A 19,397-nucleotide genomic window follows, 5' to 3' on the forward strand; every position below is an offset into this window, starting at 1 on the left:
TTTTTATTGTTGTATACCCCCCGTTATCAAGTTTATCTCCCCCTTTTATTGAGCAATGAGCTCAGTGAATAGGAAAAGAAGTTCTTTTAATAACGGAAAATTCACGACTGGTAGCAAAAGTTCCAGGGTACATGACAAACATGAACAAGACACAGCTTTTCTAATTTCAAGTTTTGCCTTTTATATCATTTCACAGGCTACCCTTGGTATTTTTCACTGTCAATTACTTCTATATTTCGAAAACAATAAGCAGAAAACCATGAAAACCCTGAGAAGCTGCAGAGGACTTCACGTCATTTCAGGGTAGGGAGTTTGAAAAATGCGGCACCATCCCTCACCTAACCAGCCTGTTGTCAGAAGCAGACGGCTTGCAGCTTTTCCAAACGCTCCTCCTGCGCTGCTCGCAAGCACCCGCAGATCCCACGGCACTTAGGGAACGGCTCAAGAGGGGACATGTTAAATAGAGACAGCAAAAGAAGGATCTAAATCGGAGATCAGAACCAAGTCCCTGGGTAACTGCTGTCTAAACTTTACAACACGTGCCTCAGGTACAAGGATAAAAGCTACAGGCAGACGTCCCAGAAGCTGCTGACTCGGCCGCTGCGACCGCAGACCCGCACACCCAGCCTCTTCCTCACCCAGCCGGGGCCCCGCAGACCCAAGACTCCGAGAAGGAGGTGGCAGTGACCTATGCGACACGTCCAGACGCCAGTGGGAGAGGCGAGCCCGCCTGCCCCGCTCCGGGCACTGCCGCGCCGCGCTCCGCCGAAAGTGCCGGCACGTGCAGGAGGGAAACTGCTTCCCACCGTCCCGCTGGCCATGCCTCCCACTCGTTGCTTCCAGCTACATTTCTGCCTTTCTGATTGAACTTTTTTGAATTTTTTTTTAAAATCACTGCTTCTCAGTGCCAAATTTCTGCCCCAGCCCACCCCCAAACACTGCTACCAGGTTTAGGGGAGCATCCCCCAAGCTACCCTCTGCACAGGGCTGCTCTCCCCGAGACAGCTCGAGCCCGCTTCCCTGCCTGCAACGACCACGGTCCCACGTGGGCATGGACCCAGAGCAGCCACACCGAGATCATCAGCTGACACAAGAAAGCTGTCTTTGCACCATCGTTTAACCAAGGGGTATCAGAGACCTTGGGGTACATCAGCCCCTCGGTCTGGCCCACCCGTGGCGTTGGGCAGACGCCAGCGTCCTTCACCCTGCGCCAGGGCTGCCCTGTGCGGGGATTCGAACGCCTTGTCCTGAGCCTTGCCACCGAGGTGCCCGTTCGATCACCTGCTTGTGGTGATGCACCAGGAATTTCTGCACAGGTTCATTTGTCCTATTGCACAACCAAGGACAAGGAACATGATGTGATAAAGCCCTGAATTCAGCAACTTGGTTTCTTCCAGTCAAGAGGAAAGAAAAAAATTGTGGTCCCTTATCCAATTTACTCTCAAGAGCCTTAATCACCTTTCCCAGAATTAACAGCTTCCAAAACCTCCGTATTGGAGCACTAAAGAAGTGGCAACTGAGCATGTGCATGAATGCCAAATGCAAACAAGCCAAAAATTAAATGTCCTGATTTTCACGTTATGAATTATTTGTGGCTTTTGCTGCTGTCACTCTCCCATGGATTAACATCTCGTGTAACACTTCCTGTTTTCTTCTGTTGTTTAATTTGTCTTGCAATAAAAAGAAAAAAAGTGTTTGCTAATAATTAATGTGCTTTCAGCAACTCTGTCACTGCACTTACAAGGCATTTGAAGAAATGCAAAATACTGCCTTTTCAAGTGCCTTATTTCCCAGCACTATCAGCATGATGGATGGTTGAGTCTGTTCCACGAGTTCAATTCTCCTTCTGCTTTTATCGTCTTGAGAGGAGTGCTCTGGGTGCTGGAGACCACCACAGGCTCCCGGCGCAGAGAGCACCGCCGGCTACCGAGAGAAAGGGCAGGGGATGGGGCAGCTCACCAGAGCAGCACGGCGCTGCCAGCTTTCCCCAGGGAAAACATCGAGCGGCAGACAGGACGGGATGCCCTGTCCCACAGTGACGACGGGACGCTATGCAGCCCGCCCTGAGCCTGCTGCAAGAGGCCGATTTCGCAGCCATGGGATCTGTACCCTCCGCCTGCACCAGCACCCGAATTCACCTGCTCTCCTCTGCAGCCCCTGCGGGGTGGGACAGGGCCCTTGCCAGCGAGTGAGGTGACGGAGCCCGGGTAATCCTGTGTCCCAGAGGTGACGCTGGTGAGGTATCTACCCGCAAGGAGCTTGCTACGAGCCCCATCCTTGGAAGACATGCATGCTATTTTCAGTTTTTCCTGTTCTCCTGCCAAACTAAAGATGCTCAGTGTCCCTCCAGCTGTGCTGCACATCTGCCATCTCTGCCAGGCTTTGCCTTCCCTGCAATTCTTGTTTGGGGTTTATCTGCCATCTCCCTACTCCCTCCATTCCTAAAATCCTCTCCAGAGGCAATTTGCTTCACTTCTGCATTCAGCCTTTGATGCATTTTGACACGCTTTATTGGAGCCTTGAAAATCAGAACAAGATTGTGTGTGCTATGAGCTGGGGAGCAGGAGGAACCCTGCACGTGTCTGCTGCATGTGTCAAAACACAGAGGAGAGGCTGTGGAGAGCAACACAGAGGAGACGGAGCCTCAGTGCAGACGAGAGTCTCAACCTGAGCACCCAAAATGCCCAACTTCGCACAACTTCCCCCAGTGTAAGCAGCCAAATTGCTCCTTTGCAGGGACCTACTTTGTGATGTTTGCCAGGACTAGGAAAGGGACACTTAAGACAGCAACAGTGTCTTCTCAATGGATGGAGATGATGTTTTTGAAAGGAGCCTCGCAGCTCCCACGCTGTGGGGGGAGAGCACCTGCACCGGTGCTCCTCGCCCCGCGCTGGGAGAGCACTGCCCTGCTCCCCGCAGAGGGCGAGAAACGCCCCACGGGACCACGAGAGCAGGCCCACGGGAAGAGGGACCGTTTGCACACTCCTCTGCACGGGATTCAGCCACAGGAGCAGGATCTCGCCAGGGATGTCTCGCTGAACTCCCCTGAGACTCGTGAGCGGGGGGAGCTGCCAGATGCTGCCACCTCCTCACCCCATCACAGGTGCCACCGTTTATAAATAGCGGAACCAAGCAATAAAAAAACTGATGAACGTGTCAGGAAAATCAGTGCCCTCTGGCCAGAGGGAAGCCACAAGGCGCGGATGATAGCTTCCAGGCAGAAAAGCAGCAAAGCCAAGGCTGGGGGTGCGCGGGGCTCTGCATCCCCTGAGCAGCACCACGCCACGGCACGGCAGGCGCTTGGCACGGGAGCAAACGGCGGAGATGCAAGCTTATGTGTGGCAGTCAAATCCAGCCCGTGCCTTTTTGACCTACAGCCTGTCTGAGGTGGGAACAAAGGGCGAGCCGAAGAAATTACAGGCACAGAGATTTAGAGAGCAAAGGAAAGACCTGCGCGTGCAGCAGAGAGCAAGCTCTCCGTGCCACAAATTGCCTCAGGGGGTGACGGAGGAAGGATGCTGCCAAGTTTAAAGGGAGCTACATTGCAATTTTGAGAGTGGCACCATCCCTTCCCTACAAATATGTGTATCCGGTTATACACATGAATTGTTCTAATTATTCACACTACATCGTATGGCAGGATTTAATTGCAAACATGGGCTGACTTGAATAAAAATTTATTTTAAAAAGGAGATTGATGCATTGTGACGGCTTTAACAAAGTTTGTGGGAAATGAACAAAGAGCAATCACATTTCGTGCCTCAGGGCATCAATTCTGCACCCTGCACACTTCAAGGACAGGGCTCTGGCACTCACTCCAGTGTGGCCGGGTGGCACAGCTCGGCCCCTTAGCAGCAGGGACAGCCCAGAAACGCTCCTGAAAGAAGGGGTTAAACCAGACCCGCGCAGGCTTCGGCAGAGGCTGCACTCTGAGATGGAGGGCTTAATGTAGTCAGACGGCAGAGGGGAGGGACTCGCTTCTGCTGGGACGAGCAGGGAGCTGGCATGGCAAGAAACCAGGTACCCTGGCCTGGGACATCTCTGCCGCTGGCACCTCCTGCAGAAACAGATTCCCCTCAACCAAGCCCTGGCCAAGTCCCCCCCGGGGAGGAAGCCTGGTCCCACACAGCCTGGCACCAGCTCTGGTGCCCGCTCCTTTCCCCCCGGCTCGCCTCCCCTTTTAAATCTCCCACCACTGCCCCTCCGTGCTTCTCCCTGCCGCCCGGGGCTGCATCTTGGCAGCTCTCGCGGTGCCCCCAGCACCCAGCTGCCCCAGCCTCCCCAGGACCCTGCACTCCCCCAGGGACCCCGCGGGGCGTCGCGGGGCCAGGAGTGCGGGGTGCGGCGAGGTGCCTTGCGGGCTCGCATGCTGCAGAGCCAGGGTTACCATGTGATGCTCGTGGTTGCTATGGAAACGGTGGTTTCTCACAAAAAGAGGCATAAATAGTCTCCGAGCCTCCCCGGAGCGCGGTCTGCACTGCCAGACTGCAGGCACCCTGAAAGTCGGGGGGTTGCTGCCGCCCTGCCCCTGTCCCTGCCCTGCAGGTCGGTGCCAGGGCTGTGCCGCAGCAGGAGCCGAGGCGGGGGGAGAAGCCGGAGAACGGCTCCCGCGCAGCCTTTCTCTGCAATTACAATCAGGACGCCACGTTTATTTTTGGATAAGCAGGACCTACTTTTTCCTGTGGCTCCCTAATAACGTACAAAACAGTAGGAAGTGAGTCAAGCTGAATCCCGTGCCTGCAGCTCGTAGCCTCTGGTACTTTGCATAATCAGGGCTTGTCATTCCCCATCAGCTTCAGCGCAGAAACCGAAGAGGCAAAGCCGTGTAAGGTGGCAATGAGCTTAGAAGAAGCCTTCAGAGAACAAATCTGTCCATCGCTGATAGGGGATTATTTTAATACCGGATTCCTTGATAGAAGTCTGCACGCCGGTCTGGCTGGCCAAGTTAAAGGACTTCTTACCAGAACCAGCTTCAGCCTTAAAACCACTAACCCCAAATCAGTTTAACGTCACTGCTTGCTCGCCCACAGCACTAAAAGCTCCCTGCTCAGCAAAGGTTAACAAAGTTAGCGACAGCAGAAGCAGAGATGCCCCTGGTTATCCTCGCTGTCATCCCGCGGGTGGGCTGAGCTCCTCTCCCCTCTCGTCCGCAACACATCCGATATTTGCCAGCCAGAGCTGCCTCACCAAATGCCACCCGGTGGGGATTTATAGGAGTCCAGGTCTCCCTGAGGCAGCCAAGCAGCATTGGCCAAGAACCCTCCCTACTTGTAATGATTGATGGACTCTGTTCCCTTCAGCTACAGCTCCCCTGCTATAGCAGAGCTTTTTGTAATCAATGAAATGATTTAGAAACAAGACACCGGGAATGCAAATGGTTTGTATCTAAGTCCCCTAGTTAGCATGGCACAGCTAAACCCTGGCCTAATTTAATTGCATATCCAAATTCCACATCCTCTAAAGAGTATCAGCAGATTTCATTAAACTTCTTCACATTATCATGTAATCTGTCAATCAGCTTTGTGTGCAACAGCAAACAACAAGGAGCTTTATCTTAAGTAAAACATAAAACATTTACATCCCTCCTACAGTTTTTTCTTTTTCTTTGCCCATCCATGATTTTAAAAAAGAAAAAAACACAACCCTTCTTTTGTTTGCATTTCTGTTCCTCTAAGAAGCAGGACCATCTCCCATGCTCATCCACACAGAGCAGAAGCATGCTGGACTGTAAGATTTATGTCAGACCTGCCTTGTATGCGGGTGCATTTCAGGAAGCCACTCGGATAATTCATGCTTCGTTTTCCCCTCTGGAAGAAAACCACAACACTATTCTCTCCCTTAACAACAGATGAGCAATGAGAAACGGTTCATCGATGCCCACTGTGGAACACCAGCTCTGCGTGTGAAAGGGTCTCCAGAAGTGCAAACTATTCTATTTCCGTCAGTGAGAAATTAAACTGCCGTTGCAGAACGGCCGGAGTTGGGCACGCTCCAGGCTGGGCAGTGACTGCTCCTTTCGGAGATCAGCTCTGACTCCAGGATTTGGGAAGGTCTCCCTCTCTCTGCATAGTCTGGGGACTCCTATTCCTACAGTATTTATTAGGCATCCCCTGTGGTACCAGAAGCAACAAAAAGGCATTAAAACAAGTAAATGTGTTTCATACAACATCAGTTTTCAGAGTGGGGTTTGTAAGTTATCCTTCAGTCATGGCCATCAGCCTTCCTCTCTGGCTAGAGAGGAAAAAAGGCTGAAAAATGCTTTTTGTATATTCTGCAAAACCAAAAAAACTCTGTGCTTTGGTGGGGGGGGGAAATACCTTTGCATCATGTGCACACAGATTCAAAACTTCTAAAAAGGTGCAGACTTCTCCAAAAAAGCAGACTGAAGAGATGTCTCAGTTATACCACCTACCTGAAACAACGAGGTCAAGACCTGGCGGTACAGGATTTCTAGAAACAGGAAAGCATTCATCGGGTAACACCAAATTCCCAAAGTAAAGCATCACCTGGCACATCAGAGCCAGATGAGAAAGAAACACTCGTTACAGCATGACTTACTCCTGAGAAGACTGAATGTAACGGGGTTCACCACTATCTGTGTCAACTGGCAGAGATGATGTGAAACAGCCCCATGACCTCCTCAGCACAAACAGCAACAGAGCTCGCTCTGAAACCGTAACAGACTTGGTAATTTGAAAAAGCCTGAAACAGCCTGCATTGCAGAAAGAGGCTGTGAAACTCCTGAAGAGTTTCATAACTATGAATTAGCGAAGGTAACTATAGATGGCACCGAGAACTCAGCTCCCTCCTGCTTTGCAACGTCATTTCTTGCCCGCTTTCGGAGCCACATGCTGCAAAGCAGCTCCTCGCGTCCCTCTGTCTTCACGGCCCGTCCCAGCACTACCCTGTCCCGCACGTGGGGGACCCCCGTGAGCCCCAGCCCTCGCCATGAGGAACCAGCACCCCTGGGAGCGAGGGAGGGCAGCAGCGCAGAGCGCGGGGGCCGCAGCCGGCGTTTCACGTCAGCACGGCACGCAGAAACCACAGTCAAAAAGTCTGACAATTAAAGAGAGAAAATAACAGGTCCTCACACTCTGCATGGCTCCCGTCCCTGCCAGACTCCTGTGAACTACAGTTGCGTGCTTGAAAATTAGACAGATTAATTATTGCTACAATTAGTAGTATCGTGAAGCATCTCTGGTGGCAGGAAATAATATTGTCATAAACTTGTATAATCGCTCAATATATTCAAATGAGCAGTTGGATCACAGTTATCATCTTGATGCTTTCATCATCATAGGGTGGAGAACACAAAATTGATTAATTAGTTTTCATTTTAAGTCAAGCTAAACTCTGGCGCTCTCTGCCACGTGCCGTCACTGAAGCCAAGACTCTGTAAAGCTCAAAGAGGAGGCAAGCGTGGATGTGGAAAGCACCAGTGTCCCGTGATGCACAGTTACAGCTGAGAGCAGGTGAAACGCTCCCAGGGTTCAGCCCAGCTCCGACGGCGGGAACACAACCGCCACTCGCGAGCACCGTGCGCGGTCTGGCGTCATCCCAGCGTGGCTCCGGCCGCCCCCTCCCACGCACCCGGCGTGGCCGCGGGAGGAGCCCGGGCTGGGCAGACCCGTGCCGGCTCTGCGGGCACCCTGCTGCTGCGAGACCCCACCGCGGAGCCTGCTCGGCCGACCGACGCGCCGGGGAGTGCGTGTGCACACCAACATTTCAACTTATTTTTTGCACAGTGAGAAGGAAAAATCCCACTAGTCATTCCAGCCTCCCACCTGTTCAGCAAGCGCGCGGGCACGTCCACAGGCTCCAGAGCACTTCAAGGCACGGGTGCGACGGGCAGCGTCTCCACACTGCGATCTGGATCAAATCCCGGGGCTCGGGTTGGCCGTGCTGCACCCACGCCATGCCAGCCCGAACACCTTAGCGGAGCACAGCGGCCACTCAAGTGGCTGCCTCTCTCCTAATACCATCAGCTCACATGTGCTTATTATGTTTCAAACAATAGAGGAGCTTGCACAGCATCCCATACAACGGGGGGTTTAACTGATTAATTTACGGCTTCAAAAGCAGTGGGTGTTCAATTCCATCCTGTTCCTGGGGCTTCTGACAAGCCACTCTGGGTGCTGCAGATCCAGCGCTCAGAGCTTTTCCCACTTTATGTAATTTTGAAACCAGTGCATGCCTCATTCACAGCTAGCCGCTGGGTGTCACATCTGTGGCTGCGTCCTTCAAGACAGCTTTAAATACCAATGTCTCACTTTGCCACCAAGTCCACCCACTGTTTTTAAGTGGCTGGATCAAATTTAGGAGCAGTTTTAAGTTCACAGTGCCGTTCCCTGGGTCTCCTAGCATTGATATCGCTTTTTGAGAGTCAGGCGTGCAGCTCCATCACCCCCAGCTCATGGGCAGCCAGGGTCATGTTCAGGTACCCTGTGTGATACACACAGAAGTAATACGCACATGATATATAAACAAGTAGGTCAAAGGGGGAGAAGGTGACACCTCCAGGGCCTAAAGTGCAGAGGCTGACATACTGAAAAGGTTTATTTATACTCTCTCACCTTGAGGATTTGTTTCATCAACAAACATGTATTGGCAAGAAGCAGGTCCAAGCTTAACGACATCTTCTACCCCATTTCTCCTTTAACAAAACAAAATAAATGTATTTCTGCTTTGGAATTAAGAGGAGCGATATTCTTCTCCCCTATTGCTTTCCAAATGAAGCTCCCGAAAGCCCTTTTTGAAGCTTCCCGGTTGCATTTCCAGACCTGCTCTGGAGAAATGGATTAAAACAGCCCTTTGAAGTGCTGCTGCTCGTGAGCCACTCTGGGGCGAGCTCGGCTTTTTGTCGTGTCCTGGAAGGAGGACAGCAACCACCACTCACCTTCCAATTCCCCTCTCATCCCGTAGATGCCAAGGGGCGACGGGGCTGGAGCCAAAGCACACCCCCAGGTGGGACACGGCGCTCCCCCACGGCAGCCCTCGCCGCCCACCTGCGGCCACCACCTCCCTCTGAAAGCGATGCCCAGCTCAAGAGCAAGCCCCTCGCAACCGGCACAAGCCCTCTCCCTCCTGCCGCGTCCCCCATCCTCTGCTCGGCACGAGGGCAGCACCCCACAAGCACCCCGTCTGCCCAGGACCCTGCAGACACACAGGCACCTGCACTAACAGCCTGGGGGGACCGACCCTACCATACTCACAGGCCAACAGACCCTTGACTCGGTATCACCAGACCTGCAAAGTCTTGCAAAAACTCCCAGGACCAAACCTGGCACATACGGGCAAAATGCTGTCATGGGACAAATGCTGTGCTGCACGCATGAATTCCCTTGCATGGAGAGTCTGACAGCCAACGCAGGCTAAGCCACCGGCATCCCCTGCCAGCACATTAAAGGTCTAAAAGCTGTCAAGCATTGCACAACAGGCAAGTTTTAATATTGAGAATATTCATCTCCAGCCATTTCTAGTTAATGGAACAAAGCAAACTGTCGAGAAAAATGGGAACATTACAGTAAAAACAACAACAAATTAAACTCTAATGCAATTAGAGAGCAATTAGGGATCTATCCTCTGGGAGCATTTTGGAACTCTGGGTCTTTCTCAAAATCTGATCTCTCTGCAACTTTATTTCTTTCCAATTAATAAATGAAGAAGTGAATGGCATGGCTCCCCCCCAATCCCCTGCAAAATGCCATCTCCCTGCTCTGCAGGAGCAGAAGGTGGTGGCAGGTAGAAGCGTTCACACCTCCGAGCTGAGGAGAAATGCAGCTGTCAGCAGAACGGGGTGCAAAGGCAGGGAGAACAGAAATCGCCGCCTGTGTCTGTTGCAAGGTGAGCAGAAACGCAAAGACCCAAATGCTCTCGTGCAAGAGCCACGCTGAGCAGGCACGAGCAGACAGCGGAGCATGAGTGACCCTGGAAACCCCTGTTTTCCTACACACAGCTCCCACAAAAGCCAAGCCCAGAAACGTATATATTTAATTCCTCTTGACTTTTTAAACTTACCCACGTACATGCCTATAGATAAGCACCCACTTAACCAAATTGCTGAAGTATGCTGCAGAAAGGAGTAGGATGCCCTTTGGGCATCAGTCTCTGCTGCATCCTGGCCAGGGCATGAGGAGTCTCCAGCAGCCTAAGGTGGCACGGGTGCCCCACGACCTGCACGCTGTCTGGGCTCACCTCTCCGGCACCCCAGCAAGTCTGGAAAGGAGTGTTTGGCACGTCCTTCCCAGGAGGGCAGGGGACATTGAGCGTAGTGCCAACAAAGTGCCCAAGAAATTGCACAAGAACTGAATCGAAGGGACAAAGCTGCACCGTCCCATTATGCCAGTGCCTCTCATCCACAAGCTGCCTGAAGGTCACAGCTGCAAAACCGATACAGCAAAGCCTGGCTCTGTCCAACCTTCCTTTAGTGGATGCAAACACAGTAAACGCTCTCTGCGGAGGAGAAGATGGCATGGTGTGGAGGAAAGCCTTCCCCCTCATTTCCTGAAGCTGCTGCTATTCCTGGGGGCAGCCCCGTCTGCACTACGCAACTCCGGTACTCTTCAGCAAGGGCTGTTTTTCACACTCTGTAAGGAATAATAAAGCTTCCATATGTCCTGCTACCTGTCCGGCAGCCGTCAGGGAGACGACTCCCTCCGCGTTCAGGGGAGGACGGCACCTGTGCAATGGAGGGAGGTGGGAGCTTTGACCTTCATCTGTTTCCGTGCCCAAATCCACCCTTGGGAACACCAGCGGCCCTGTTTTGGCCTAGAAATTGGCCCAGTTCTGATCTCTCAAACCAGTTCTGGATCTCAAGTCACACCTCGTTCCTTGGAGTGTAACCCAGATAAAGCGAGACACCCAGATCTGACAGTGCCTGGGCCACCCGGTGCAAGGATCAGCCAGGACCAGCCCCAGGAGCCCCAGCCCTGCCCAGCCGCCTCGGACCCTGCAGTGATTTCCAAGGGGCTTCGGGAGCCCTCCCAACTCTGAAGAACACCTTGCAATGAAAAAAGGTCGGATTAGAGACTCACAGGACTGAAAAAGATGCTGACTTTTGGTCAAAAGTTGCTTCTTGCAAAGGAATAATTCTCAAAAAGTCCCCACTATTACTGTCTACATTTGATCACTGACGTGGGGGAGGAGGGCTCTTTGTTGGTGGGTTTGGGGATTTTTCCTCCCCTCAACAGCAAAACCCCTGCGGGGGGGGGTGATAAATCCATAGCTGGACCAGACTGGCCATCAGCGTTCCCGGGTAAATCTCTGGTCACGAAGAGGGTGAGTTAGGTGGTGCAGTGCCACATACACCGAGCCATACACTGAGCCATACACCGAGCCATAAAGCCACCTCGAGAGAGAAAGCTGGGCTGCTCGCTAGGAGTAAGGCGCTAAGTCAGGAAGGATCAACTGGCTGCACCAATTCCTTTGCAAACTGGAAGCAGCAAATAAACCAGATCCAGGCAAACATCAGCAAAACACCTCCGTACATAGACAGCACCTTTTCAAGAAGGGTTAGTCAGCAACGCTGTGAATAGCTGGGGAGGCCTGTCAGGGGTGTAGTATGTGCTCCATAGCACACCCGGGAAAGTGGAAACGCAGCAGCACTCCACCTCTGGGCTTTTCAGCACAGGAGAGGGCAGAGCAAGGCAGAAAAGCCTGATGGAGGAAGGCTGGATGCAGGAGGAAAGTTAAGACACTGCAACTCGGAGCCAAGGGAAGTGACTTCTGAAACGTGCACACCCAAGTCGGCCAGATGCACTCACAGAAATGTGGTGCAAACCGCTACGTAGGGACAAGGATTAATTATTTGGACTCAGAAGTGACTAAGAATGATCAGATAAAATCAATTGGGGGGTGGGGTGGAAATCAATCCGAATTTTTGAGCAGTCCCACCCCAGGATGTGGCCAGAAGGCAGGATCCTCTCCCGGGAAAGGGATGCAGGTGCTGGAGCAGGTGCAGGGGGCACTAGGATTAGGAGGTTTATAATCGACAGGTCTACACTGCTCTGGGAGTAATAAAGGATTTCTGCTCTCCTATTTCTGATAAAATCGGGGGGAAAGACCCGTTTTTACTCTAGAAAGCTCCTGTGCTGCCCCTCCCTCCTGTCCCTTCCTACAGCAGATGAGTCACTGTCTAGCAATCTTTATCAAAATACCTCTTACAAAATTGTTTATCAAGTCCCTGCCATTCCCCGCCCCACAGCACAGTGCAAGCAGAAGTGACAGGAGATGCTCCAGGTCACTGTCCCTTTCCTGTGGAACAAGGAGAGCCCTGAAGCTGAAACTCCTCTCCCCAGCGTCCTTCCACGCTGCCCCTCTCCAGCAGCATCCCCCTCCTCCCCCGGGCTCACCGCTTACATTCCAGAGCCGGTTATTTGTGTTTTGCAGATGGATTGCACGTGCTCATGCGAGAGCCAACAGCACAATCTCATGCAGAAAATGCAAACTGGTGATTTTTAACCGTCTCCTCAAGGCTTTGCAAACCTTGTTCTTTACCCAACGCTGCATGCTAAGGTCACTCCAACATCAGAGGAGGGCAAAAGAAGCGCGTGGCTGCCCGAAGGGCAGCAACTGCAGCATGTTTAACATCAGGAACTGAGGGGGCACTGCCCAGGTCTGGTACCACTAACCAATGGATGTGGATCGCCAGCAATTCCGATGGCTGAAGGGTCAGTTACTAGAGATCTTTCACGCAGCCCAAAACAGCAGTCACCTCGCTCATGCTGTGTAGGGGTCAGCTTTTGCTTAGGGTCTCAGACCCATGGATGACTCCAGTGCAACACATGGGGCCAGCCAGCCCCACGGAGATGCACAGACCGATCCCCCTTCGCCGGTGCGAGCGGCCGTACAGGCTGGCAGCTGCTTTCCCCACAGATGCTGCAGTGAGTCGGGTCAGGGCTGCCCCCAGGGACGGCAGCCCAGCCCCTGTGCTCGGCTGCCTCCCTGGAAGCGTGCTTTTGCTCTCTAAGCGGTGCTGACTTGGGAAGTTCTCCAAACTTCCCGAACAACAGAGAGAATAGGCTTGTTTTCCAGCATCTGCAGACATCCACGCTCGCATCCCGCAGCCCTAGGAGCTCCCGTTCCCGCGCTGGACTGTGGGGACGCCTGCACGCAGTCCCCTCAGTAAAAGCACCCCGCGCCCCCCGACCGCCCGGCACAGGGGCTGCCTCCCGGGGGATGCCCGCAGCGAGGGGCCTGCCCGGCTGCGGGCACCGGCCCACAGGTGGATGCAGCGTCCCGCAAAAACTCCACCGGAGAGCACTCTAACGGCCGGCACGGGGCCGGACCGCGCGCACCGCCACGCGGGTCGCCTCTGACCTCCGCCGCGGTCCGGGGCCGCCCGGCCGGCGCAGGCCCCAGCTCCCCTGCAGCGGGCGCCGGTCGGACCCCGAGCCCGGGCGGCCCCTCCGCAGCAGCGCCTGCGGTACCAAAGCCGCTCCGGCGGCCCCGCCGCACCCGGCAGCCGATCCCAGCGATCCCCCCGCGCTGCTCCCCCCAGACACCGCCACCGAACAGCTCCGATCTCCCAGTAAACTTTCCTCCAACTCCAACCAGCAGCTCCGAGCAACAAGCACCGCGCACGCCGGCGGCGGCGGGTCGGTACCTCCGTGCCGCCGGCCGGGCTGAGGCGCCGAGGACGGCGGAGCTGCTCCAGCGACGCTGCCAGGGAAGGCGCCCACCGCAGCCGGGGCGCGGCTCCGCTCTCCCGCTCCGGCTCCTCCGGCAGCCCGGGCCGACTGCGCCGGGCGGCGCGGGGCGATGCTCCGCCGGCCTCCGGCCCCACCCCTGGCAGCAGCGATTGGCTCCGCCGCGCCCCGCAGGGCTGCACCGGCCCCGGCAGCTCCCTCCGCATCCAGCGCCGGCGACCGGCAGCAGCTTCCCCGGGACCGACTCCCGCGGCCGAGCCGGGCCCCGGTCTCGGGCAGGGGGAGGCAGAGCTGCCCGACACGGCCTGGATCGGAGCACCCGGGAGGGATTTTCCTCGCTGTGGAAACAGAAGGACGTGCAAATCTGCTTTGCAGGGCAGAGGCTGTGAAGGATATCACAGGCTCCAGGGAGAACGCATTTACTTCCAGATTCACACTTTTGCAGATGACGCACTTATTTTAATACCCTGGATTTATGGAGCGAGCACGCCTCGCGCTGCAGGCACCCGCCGCGCGCAGCGCCGAGGGACAGCGGGAGGCAAGCCCCCCAGCCGGGGATGAAGGGCAGGAGCAGCTTTCTCAGAGCAGTGGCCAGAGGAGAGCAGACACCAAAGGGAATGGGACAGGTTCATCTTCAGCCGAAGGGTAGTCATGGCCTCGCTTAGGCAGGACTGATGGGACGCAGAAGCCCATGAACAGGTGCCCAAGGCCAGCGGCAGAGCACAGGAGGGCAAGGCAATAAACAGGGGAAGGAGAAATCGGGGGAATGAAGACCCCTGCAAACCATATGCAATGACGAGACACCCCTAATACAGCACCACACACACATGACCAGGAGTCCACAATGCACAGCCAGGCTTAAATAAAACCGATCTCCTCACTCTGAAATCCAGTAACAGCTCAATCCAGAAAGAGAGTGGACTTCCCTTATTTTTTGTGCACAATATCCTCCAGGCAAAGCCTCTTCAGAGTTCTGACTGAAAGTCGTGAAAACCAGGGTGTAGACAAGCACAATCCCATACACCTCCCCTCTGCCAAATCAAAACTTCAGAGGCAATGTCATCTCACTGCCCTCCTTTCTGCTTTTAACAAAATAAGGAGGGCGAGGACCGGCTTGGTACCACGGAGAGTTTCTGTCCCAGCTTTGCTGAATTGGCAGGCACCTCATTTGCCAGCACATGAGCCTTACTGCTTGCAGGTTAGGTAAGAAATGGGGACATGATGGAGCAGGGAGGTTGTGCTCCAAGCCTTGCGAGGTGATATTTCCAGCCTGTGATGCACATGCAAACAACAAGGAGAAAGGCCGTTAATCTGGCTCTGCTCCGCCTCCCCCTATTCCCATAACGTCTCTCAGCAGGGCTGAGGGTGCTGGGTCTCTGCAAGGGCGGGGAGATGTCTCATAGGTCTTTGCAGCTCAAGGCAATAGGGGGTTGCACCTGGAGGATCTGGGGGATACTCGTCTTGCATGCTGAGATGTGGAAAGGCTCCTTTACGCCTTCACTTCCAATGCCAGGTAAAACGAAGCACGCTTCATTGCTCTTCTGAACATTTGGCTAATCAAAGCCATTACAGGCCTCCCCTTCTTCTCATGAAAGAGCTCTGCTGTCTAGGTATCACCTTTGCCAGAGCCTGGTAAAAATGCTGTATCTTAAGCAATACACCTTATTGGAAAGTGTATGTCGCATACATAACAGAGTAATAGCAAAATCTGACTGGTACCTTGGGTGAGAGGTCTCCAGGCACTTACAGGTCAGCTATGGCTGATGGTCACTACGGGGGTGTGTCTGGAGTATCTTTAAGAAGTGAGTCTATTTAGTTTGATTTGTTTCTATTAAATATACTTTGCAGACAGTCTCAGGGATTTTGTTTACGCAAAGTTGCTGGCTGAGCCACACTGCTGCACTTTTGCTACCAGGTATCTGGAGCCTCACCTAGGTGGTGAAATGGGCTTTAAAATCACTCTCTATCACACAAACATTAGAAAGAACAGAAAAGACTTCACCAGCAATTTTTCCATTTCCAGCTTAATCTGCTTGATAGCGGTTTTACAAACTATCTGAGTTGTGATGCTTCATGATCCTCCTTGGCTCTTTAGCTGTAAAAAAAATAACTGCTAAGGAGCATTTAAGCCATGCATTTAAGCCTCCAAAATTGACAGAAACTCCTTAGAGCTGCCACCTGCAGCCTCAGATACTTCAGTGCTAAGAAGGGCAGATCAGACAATATTTGCAACGATGCAGCTGCCATCCAGGGAAGAGATACTTCTTAAATCTCTTCCTCACTTTTTTTTTTTAGGACTATATAATTCCCAGGAGCATCCCATGCTCCCTTGTAATGCCAGCATCAGCACAAGAAATGTTGGAAATAACTTAGAAATTAATAAATCCTTTAAAATTTTTCAAGGTGCACCCTCTCACCATCTAGCACACTCACTCCTCTGTCGCAGAGCACTAGCTGCCTTTCTTCACGTTTGCCTGTGGCTCCTTGACCCAGTGAGCATTTCGGGATGCTGCCTGTTTCCCAGCCACCAGAAAGGGATACGAGGGTGTTCACACACTGCTCCGTTGCTGGAACAAGCTCTGTGCCAGCGTCCAGCAGCAGCTTCAGGGGCACTCAGCTGCCTTGCTGAATCGGCTATGGGGCCAGACCACCCTGTCACCCCAAACACATGCAGCTGGGGAAACCCCAGGCCAGTCCAGAGACCGAGCTCTGTGCTCCCAGCAGAGAAATGAACGGAGATAACCAAACCCCGGAGGAGCAGGCAGTTCAGCTCCCTGCCGCCCGATCCCCACCGGCCAGGAGAAAGCACGCCGGCCATGCAGAGGCTGCTTTTACCATGAGGGGACCAGGAACCTGTCCTCTCCCTGGGGCTGTAAAGCTCCAGACGCTCTCCGAGAGCCTGGCAGCGACCCCACGGTGCCGGCTCAGCGTGCCAGCACGGCACAGCTCCGGGGAGCCCACACAAGGCTCCCCAGACAAAAATGCCTCCGAGCAGAACTCTCTTTTGCAGGAAATAATGGCGAGAATGAGTAATTCGTTACTGCCCTCCTTTGTGCCAAACAAACAGGCTGTCCCATGGCTCTCCCCGACAGACTTGGGCAGCCTTGGCTTTACACAAAGTGCAGCACTGGAAACTTCAGCTTTTGCTCCATCCCAGCACCCTGCCAGGGCTCAGGAATGTGTTTACTGGCCCTGAGCTGGGCTAACTTTGGAACAACCTGAAACACATCAAAACATGGAGCTGTAAAGCAGCAGCAGTGATTGATTAATCACAGTCGTGAAGCTGAAGGGTTTGATCATTTTCAAAAGCTCTTTAACATCTTATTCTCCAAAGGAGGAGAGGTTACCGCAGCCACGGAACAAAGCAGAGCACAAACTGGAGCCATTTCCTCCTGGGAGAGGCTCTGGACAGGCTGTGCTGCCTCGTCCGGTGCCTCGGGGAAGCAGGAGATCAAGACAGATGAGTGAAGTCGCCCAGCTGCCACCGGCTGGGAAGGAAACGGTCTGACTGACATCTTGGGCCAGGTTCTCGAGATGCGCACGTGCCACCTGCACGGGGAGACCGCTCGCCAGCGTGCACGGCCTGATCCTGTGCAGGCTGCAAGCCCTCAGCGGCTCTTTACATACCCTGAGCCAGCAAGGGCGTTTTTCCCCCTCGGAGTGACCCGGTGAGGTCCAGCCCGTTTCCCACGGTGGGCACTGTCTGGGAGACCTCTTTGCTCTCATACCTCATCACCACACGTCCGCGCTGCTGGGACCAGAGCATGCACAGCCCCCGCTATAAATCCCAACCCGCCAAGGGCATCAGCTACTCTCTGCCTCGAGAGGGAGGCACAAACCTTCCTTCGCTTGCAGGTAGATGTCGACAGCCCTGCAGCCAAGTGAATAATTGAATTTCTCATTCAACCCCCTTGCCCAGAGGAAGCTTACCCTTCCTCTCACACACATTACGGCTATGAAATATTTCAGATTCCTTGTATTTTTATGGGAACACTACATTTTTCCCTTCCAGAAAGAAAAAATCCATTTCTCTCTAATTTGTCTCTGGTGGGCAGTCACATTGATTAATTTGCCTCTTCCACCAGCCCTGCTTCCTCCCAAAGGCCGAGCTAAGCACTGTCCATAGCGAGCACATGGTGCAGTAACCATCACCCCACAGGGCTGTTCAGCGAAGTATTTTTCAACCACCAATTAAACACAGAACTGTTATCTGGTCAGCAATTTATGGCATAAACATCAGGGTGCGCAGGGAGCCAAGCCCCCCGCAGCGGTGCAAAAGGAACAGCTCTCGTGCAGTACGCAGCTGCAGCACCAGGTGGGTCCAGCTGCACAGGGAGCCTGCAGCCCCGTGGCAGCAAACAGACCGATGCACCCGCTGAATCAGGGCCCTGCTGTGCACGGACAGCAGCAAGGACAATTAAACACACAGGCCCTGGTACCCAGAGGCTTTGAGCTTGCATCCTTGCATTTGCCTCTGCACTGGCAACAGGAACGCCTCTTTCCAGGTGGATTTCTCTCTGCATCAATGCTCTCAGGATACAAGAACCAGTCACTCAACTCTTGAATGTTCTCACTTGCTTAGGCGTGTCAGACATGGTCATGCTGGTCCAGCCTAAAGCATACTTAATGAACATTTACATGGCATTTACATGGCATTTCATGCTTCCAGCCTGGTGTAAATACCTGGAGTTCTGCAGCAACCTTTGCAGTGCTGAAGCAGACTAAAGAGACAGACAACATAAATGCAAAAGCCCCAGAGAAGGGAGAGGTATGGCCTCGAGGTGTTCAAATAAACCCCCACCCTTCACCTTCCTTCTCACCAGAGAAAATGAGCTCCTTGCTCTTCCAAAGACCCCCACGCAGATCTCACTCACGCAGCCAGGGGACAAGGGGCAGTCCCCATGCACGAGGGCGGGCGGGTGACCCCGAAGCCCAGAGCCGCGAGGCAGGGCATCTTCTGCGCCGCGTGAGCATGCGCAGCGGGGGCTGGGCACCTGGGATGCTCTGCTCCCAGCGCTGCTGCTAGACTTGGGACCTGCCAGAAATGGAAACCAGATTTTCCCCAATGAAACGCTGGGTCTGACTGCTACTGATGTGCTGCTTTGCTGTGACAATCAGCTCCTGAGGCACTACATAGCTCGGCGATAATTATTAAAATCTCCAGAAATAAGATTTTTGTCACAGCTGTAAGCATAGCTCCATGTTGCTTTGCTGCCCAGGAGAACACACCATTGCTTTGGTTCTCCTTTGTGCTAAGAGCACCCATTAGCACTATGGCAAGTGTAGCTTGTGGCACAATGTGGCCAGAGGATAAATGAGAACCAGGCCCTGCAGGACTATTAAGCTGCCCTTGGTGCAAAAGCTCAGTTTACCCCCCTTCCCCAAGGGAGGAAAGAAAGAAACCTGCTATCTTCAAAGCCATTTTCTTAATTAGCAGTCACTGCACAGGTCAAGGGGCATGGCAAAGGCACTGCGTGGAAGGAAAATAAGCAAAGTAAAATTAGTCCTTGGGTTTTTCACAAGGCAGAGGCAGGCCCAGCTCCTGTGTGCATTCACAGCTCAGTGCCTGCACACCAGAGCATGTCAAAGGACATAGCAAAATCTGCCCAAGCACATCATAACCAGGACTAGCTAGGTGTAGGTCACCTTGTCAGGCAGAGGGGGGATTGCTGGAAGTAGCTGCATTTTGCACTTTAAAAATCTACTTTCTGTCTCATTCCAGTAAAACAATTGACACATGGCGAATGCCAC

The 19,397-nt window shown here is 53.5% G+C and overlaps 1 protein-coding gene across 2 annotated transcripts in view; it reads right to left on the minus strand.

The window, feature by feature from the left end:
• The window catches only part of ZMAT4 (zinc finger matrin-type 4), a 71,262-nt gene extending 57,503 nt beyond the window's left edge, over nucleotides 1–13,759 (minus strand). For both annotated transcript variants that reach the window (XM_075174945.1, XM_075174944.1), the window contains exon 1: nucleotides 13,604–13,759. The gene's annotated coding sequence lies outside the window, so the exon portion shown is untranslated. The remainder of the gene's footprint in view (nucleotides 1–13,603) is intronic.
• Between the last annotated feature and the right edge of the window lie 5,638 nt (nucleotides 13,760–19,397).

This window comes from Calonectris borealis, chromosome 27 (assembly GCF_964195595.1).
Source record: "Calonectris borealis chromosome 27, bCalBor7.hap1.2, whole genome shotgun sequence".
In the NCBI taxonomy this organism is placed as follows: Eukaryota; Metazoa; Chordata; class Aves; order Procellariiformes; family Procellariidae; genus Calonectris; species Calonectris borealis.